Source organism: Anolis carolinensis, unplaced genomic scaffold (assembly GCF_035594765.1).
Source record: "Anolis carolinensis isolate JA03-04 unplaced genomic scaffold, rAnoCar3.1.pri scaffold_10, whole genome shotgun sequence".
In the NCBI taxonomy this organism is placed as follows: Eukaryota; Metazoa; Chordata; class Lepidosauria; order Squamata; family Dactyloidae; genus Anolis; species Anolis carolinensis.
Window position 1 is genome coordinate 13,524,127 of NW_026943821.1, and position 6,318 is coordinate 13,530,444.

Here is a 6,318-nt window from a genome sequence, read left to right on the forward strand (position 1 = left end):
TATTTATTAATCAAGTTCAGTCAAATCAAATAGGTGTCCCTTGTCTCCTTCACTAGGGTCCCCCAAGAAGTCATGATTGTTTAGATCAGGGGTCCCCAAACTAAGGCCCGGGGGCCGGATGCGGCCCATTGAAGCCATTTATCCGGCCCCCATGGCACAAGGGCAGAAGGGGGTTGGGCTAAATGACACAAGGGGTCACTTCTTCTCTTACAACCCTTATTATTATTATTATTATTTGAAACACAACAAGATGAGTCCACAGCAGACACTCTGCTGGCTGTTGTACTGGATCACACGGCAGACACTTCCCAATTGTCTAGGACTGTGTGATGTATCGGCGAATAATGCGGGCAGATCCTAGTAAGGTGGCCTTCTGCAGCTGGCAGATGGTAATTTTGTCAGCGCCGATTGTGTTTAAGTGCAGGCCAAGGTCTTTAGGCACTGCACCCAGTGTGCCGATCACCACTGGGACCACCTTGACTGGCTTGTGCCAGAGTCTTTGTAATTCGATCTTTAAATCATCATATCGTGTCAGCTTTTCCAGTTGTTTCTCCTCAATCCTGCTGTCCCCTGGGATTGCAATATCGACAATCCATACTTTGTTTTTTAACATGATTGTAAGCTCAGGAGTATTGTGTTCCAAAACCCTGTATTATTATTATTAATAATAATAATAATAATAATAATAATAATAATAATAATTAATATTAATAATAATTATTATTCTGCACAAAGGCAGAAGGGGATTGGACTCAGTGGCCCAAATGATCTCTTCCAACTCTCTCTTTTTTAAATTATTATTATTATTATTATTATTATTGTTTTTGTTATTACAATAATAATAATAATAATAATAATAATAATAATAATAATAATAATAATAATAATTGCTCAGTGGCCAACTCCAATGGTCCGAAGGATCATGAACTGGCTCCCTGTTCAAAAGGTTTGGGGACCCCTGGTTTAGATGCTGGATTAAATTGTTTGGAACAGATATGAAGATACAAAGGGAATTCATTGACCTCTACTGCAGTGTTTCTCAACCTGGGGGTCAGGACCCCGGAGTGGGGGTCACAAGGGGGTGTCAGAGGGGTTACAAAAGACCATCAGGAAACACCTATTCCTGATGGTCTTAGAAACCCCATTGGCAGAGAAGGTTGAATATCTCTTTGCCTGCCCTTCTCTTCCTTTTTGGAAACAGATGACGATTCCTCCCACCAAAAGCCCAATTTATCCAATTCTATTGTTGTTGGAGTTCATGGGGCTCTTTGATTGTAGGTGAACTATAAATCCTAGCAACTACAACTCCCAAATGTCAATGTCTATTTTCCCCAAACTCCACCAGCGCTCACATTTGGGCATATAGAGTATTTGTGCCAAGTTTGGTACAGATCCATCATTGAGTCCACAGTGCTCTCTGGATGTAGATGAACTACAACTCCAAAACCCAAGCTCCATGCCCACCAAACCCTTCCAGTATTTTCTGTTCTGTGTACCAAGTTTCAATTCCATCACTGGCTGTTCCAATGTGCCTTCCCAGATTAATAGGAAATCTCCAATACCAAGTCCCATAAGCACTTTATTAGAACTAAGATCGTATATCGCACTCTGCACTTGCCCTATAAGCCTTATATATCACCTGTCACATCAGCACTTTTAATCTTGTACCCATTACTCTGGCCCGGCCCAGTTTTATTGTGTTTTAGCGTATTGTTTATTGCTTGTTGTTTATACTGTTTTAATTGTTTTTAATTTGCCTTTTGTTTTGTATTGTTATATTGTGTGTTGAGGCCTTTGTAAGCCGCATCGAGTCCTTGGGGAGATGCTAGCGGGGTACAAATAAAGTTTAATAATAATAATAATAATAATAATAATAATAATAATAATAATTGGTGGAGTTCAGAATGCTCTTTGATTGTAGGTTAACTGCAACTCCCAAATGACAAAATCAACCTCTCCCCCAACCCCATCAGTATTCAAATTTGGGCGCATCAGATATTTGTGCCAAATTTGGTCCAGTGAATAAAAACACACCATGCATATCAGATATTTACATTACAATTCATAACAGTAGCAAAATTATGTTATGAAGTAGCGATGAAAATAATTTTATGGTTGAGGGTCACCACAACATGAGGAACTGCATTAGGGAGGTAGAGAACCACTGCTCTACTGCTTTGAGTCCCAATGCTGGTGTGAAGTGGGATATAAATGAACCAAAAATAATAATAATTGCAATGCTAATTGCCCTTGCAGTTGGAGAAATGAACAAAATGATGTGGGGAAAAGGTCTTATTTACTGACCTCAGGAAGCAGCAGGATTTCATCTTCTAATCAGCAAACTGAATAGACTTTTCACTTTGCCAGAATCCTCAGTTAGGAAGATCCTTGGCACTTAGGGGAAGCCTGTTTTTATTTCTGGTCCCAGATTGGAGATAAGCATCAGGACTCCTCTGGATGACACTGAGCTTCCCTGTTTTGACACTGAACAGAACGTAAAGGCAATCTTTCCCATCCCAGGGGGTTGACTTGGAGGAGCCTTCGCAGGACTATCCGGGGGCTGAATTGCAGCCATCGGTGGTCCTGATAAGACCTGTGGGTCCCTTCATTCAGAATATCAACATTTGTTGTTATATGCCTCCAAGTTGACTTGGACTTATGTGACCCTCTCTTAGGGTTCTCTTGTTAATATTTTTTTCTGGAGGAACTTTGCTATGTTACTTTCCTCTCAGGCATAGAGCATGCAATTTATCAAATATTGTTTCCAGAAATTGATGTAAAATTAATGTAATAGGGGAAGGTGGAAGGATGAGAGAGAAACTGGGACTTTTAAAAAAGTTGAAAAGTGGCAGAGGATTAAACTGGGACAGCTGGAGATCGTGGCATACTGCTGTTGGTTGTTAGCATCAACTGTTGTTCTATAGTGAGGTACTGTAAAGCAATTAAGTCACTGGTCCCACTTATCTATCTATATGTAAGAGTTGAAGTAATGGTATGCAATGCATGTGTGTGTTTGTTTCTCAATTTGTACCACAAAGGCTGTTGCTAGATGAAGTGGCCTTCTGTGTTGTCACTGGATTGACTGCTGCTAGGTGAAGTAGTCAGCGTATTAAACTGCTGAGCTGCTGAACTTGCTGACCGAAAGGTCAATGGTTCAAATCCGGGGAGCAGGGTGAACTCCTGGTATCAGCTCCAGCTTTTGTCAGCCTAGCAGTTCCAAAATATGCAAATGTGAGTAGATCAATAGGTAACACTTCGACGGGAAGGTAACGGCACTCCATGCAGTCATGCCAGCCACATGACTTTGGAGGTGTCTATGGACAACGCCAGCTCTTCAGCTTAGAAATGGAGATGAGCACCAACTCCCAGAGTTGGACACAACTAGACTTAATGTCAGGGGAAAACCTTTACCTTTACCTGCCTAGGCGAAGTGGCCTTCTATGATGTCACTGGATTGATTGTTGCTAGGTGAAGTGGCCCTCTATGATGTCACTGGATTGACTGTTGTTAGTTGAAGTGGCCTTCTATGGTGTTATTGGGTTGACTGCTGCTGGCGAAGTGGCCCTCTGTAATGTCACTGGATTGACTGTTGCTAGGTGAAGTGGCTCTCTGATGTAACTGGACTGACTGTTGCTAGATGAAGTGGCCCTGTGATGTCACTGGATTGGTTGTTGCTAGGTGAAGTGGCCCTATGTGATGTCACTGAACTGACTGTTGCTAGGCGAAGTGGTCCTCGATGATGCCACTAGATTGACTGTTGCTAGGTGAAGTGGTCCTCTGTGAGGTGACTGAATTGATTGTTTCTAGATGAAGTGGCCCCCTGTGATTATACTGGATTGACTATTGCTGGGTGAAGTGGCCCTCTGTGATGTCACTAGTAAAAAAAGGTGACATGTATGAGGGGGAAGGAGGAAGGAAAGAGAAAAAAAAGAAGGGAAAGGCAAAGAGCATTGCCATGGGGACCTTGTGAGGTAGGCCTTTCTCAGAGATGGAGCAGGGAGAAGGTAGACAACACTGGGTATACACATTAGTAAAAAAAACCTATCGAGTCCTCCACCTCTTATAGCCTAAGATGTAAAAGACTAAGTAATCATTTTAGGCAATGGTTGCTAAAAATGTACAATCTTGTTCCTGACTTGGAAAGAGGAGAAATGGAGCGCCGAGCCTTTGGGGATGCATTGACTAGTGATGTGTGTCCATTTATGTCACACCGGTTACTCTTGCTTCCTGATGCCTCCTGTTCCTTGTTCTATTGCTCTCTTGGCTTGAAGGAAATCAGCGGAAATATGCTTTTCCATTCATTGGAGAACAGCTTGTTTATGGCATTAGAAGGAGCCTTCACACATCTCATAAGATCATTGCCACCCTTACTAGTTGTTTTTATTGTATCTATTCTTTTGTACTCTTTCAGTATGCCCCGATATACTAAAAAAATCATTTCCATATAAGGCATTCTCAAATCAAGCCTGGAAAACCAAACAGGAGCCCGAAGAGAGTCGTCACATGGCAACTTGGTGAGTCAATACATAAGGAAGAGCTATTGATTCGCTAGGTGTATTCTAGCTGAGACTAATAGTGGGTTTAGCCCTATAGAGGCATCATTTTTGAGCCACTCTTCCCTTATGGCCCGAAGTGACACAAAACCCTTGGAATGTGAGACAACCCCCAGCGATTCTTACTGAGTCCTTAGCTATAGAAGCAGCTAGAATGGCCTCTCACATTGGAAATGAAGCTAAAGGGAGTCAGGAGGGTCTGAACAACTCTGGCTTAATGCAATAGTCAAGGTCTGCCTGGGCTGTTGGTTGCCATGGAAACCGGGGGCTGAAGTCTTGGCGGTTGCTGTCTTTCCTGGAAGGCCTGAATCATATTTCTTTTGAGGAACCAGGCTTCTAACAACCCAGGAGTCCTGACTCTTGGACCTCTGCTCCTCCATTGCCTCCTCCATAGCCCAGGGCTGGAGATGCAAGATGCCAGAGAGGAGAGCCATTGTGTTTGGTTAAGCTCCAAGCGCCATCTGATGGCTACTTGAGGAATCGCAGCTTTCAACACCAGTCTCAGTTGAATCAGTGCTGATCAGAGAATAATAATAATAATAATAATAATAATAATAATAATAATAATAATAATAACCTGCTTTGATTGAAGTCAAAAATCAGAAACTCCTCAAAGCATAGCAGACAAAAAACCAGTACAAGAAAACCGCACTACAAACTAAAGCTGACAGCTGGTACAACAAAACATATCTATCTTGTTTGCTGTGTCATACAATAAAATAATAATGTAACAACAATGTTTAAATCACCATCAATGCTATCTAAAATGTATTCTTTAACCATTTATTAAAGGTTCAATATCCTTATCTGGGCAGACAACTTCAGGGGTTCTTGGACGATGCGGATTTTCTTGACCCATTTCAATCTGGCTTCAGGCCGGGTCATGGAACCGAAACGGCTTGGCCTTGCCGCTGTGGACAAGTCTACATAGGGACCACCAAACACAGCAGCAATGCCCAAACACAAATCAAGGAACAGGAAAGGCACTGCAGACTAAGTCAAGCAGAGAAGTCAGCCATAGCAGAGCACTTGATGAACCAACCTGTACACAGGATGTCATTTGGGAACACGGAAATGCTGGACCACTCTAACAACCACCATGTCAGACTACACCAGTGATTCTCAACCTGCAGTCCCCAGATGTTATGTCTACAACTCCCAGAAATCCCAGCCAGTTTACCAGCTGTAAGGATTTCTTGAAGCCACATACATACTAACAATGTAACAGAGAGATCTTCTCATTAGTTGTGTTACTCCTTGGTTGTTCATTACTCTGAAGCTGGTTCTAAGCTGCTATATCAGTATCAGAAAAATTATATTTAAAAAATAACCTTTAAAAGGGGTAATCAAATTGCATTATTTGTATCCCAGACTTTAACTCAAAATTTTTAATGCAATCTTGCTGAAAATGTGGATTTTACCCAATAAAATCTTTCTGTATATATTACAGGTTCCAAAAAAGGAGAAAGCAAATTAACAGTATTGAACTGGATTATGTGAGTCTACACTGCCATATAACCCAGTACAATGCAGTTAATCTGAATTCTGAAACTAGATTATATGACTACGTAGATCCAATCTAAGTCCACAGTTATGAGTGAGATAATAAATTTGCTCTGGGCTATAATCAGAATTTTGAAGGAGTTGGCTAAGGTGCTGAACGCTTTCCCAAAATTAGTTTAGCAGTTTAAGGAGGTACTTTGGAAAGTTCTGTCTAAAACCCCAAGTAGATTTATTTCACATACATACACACTAACATGCAAGC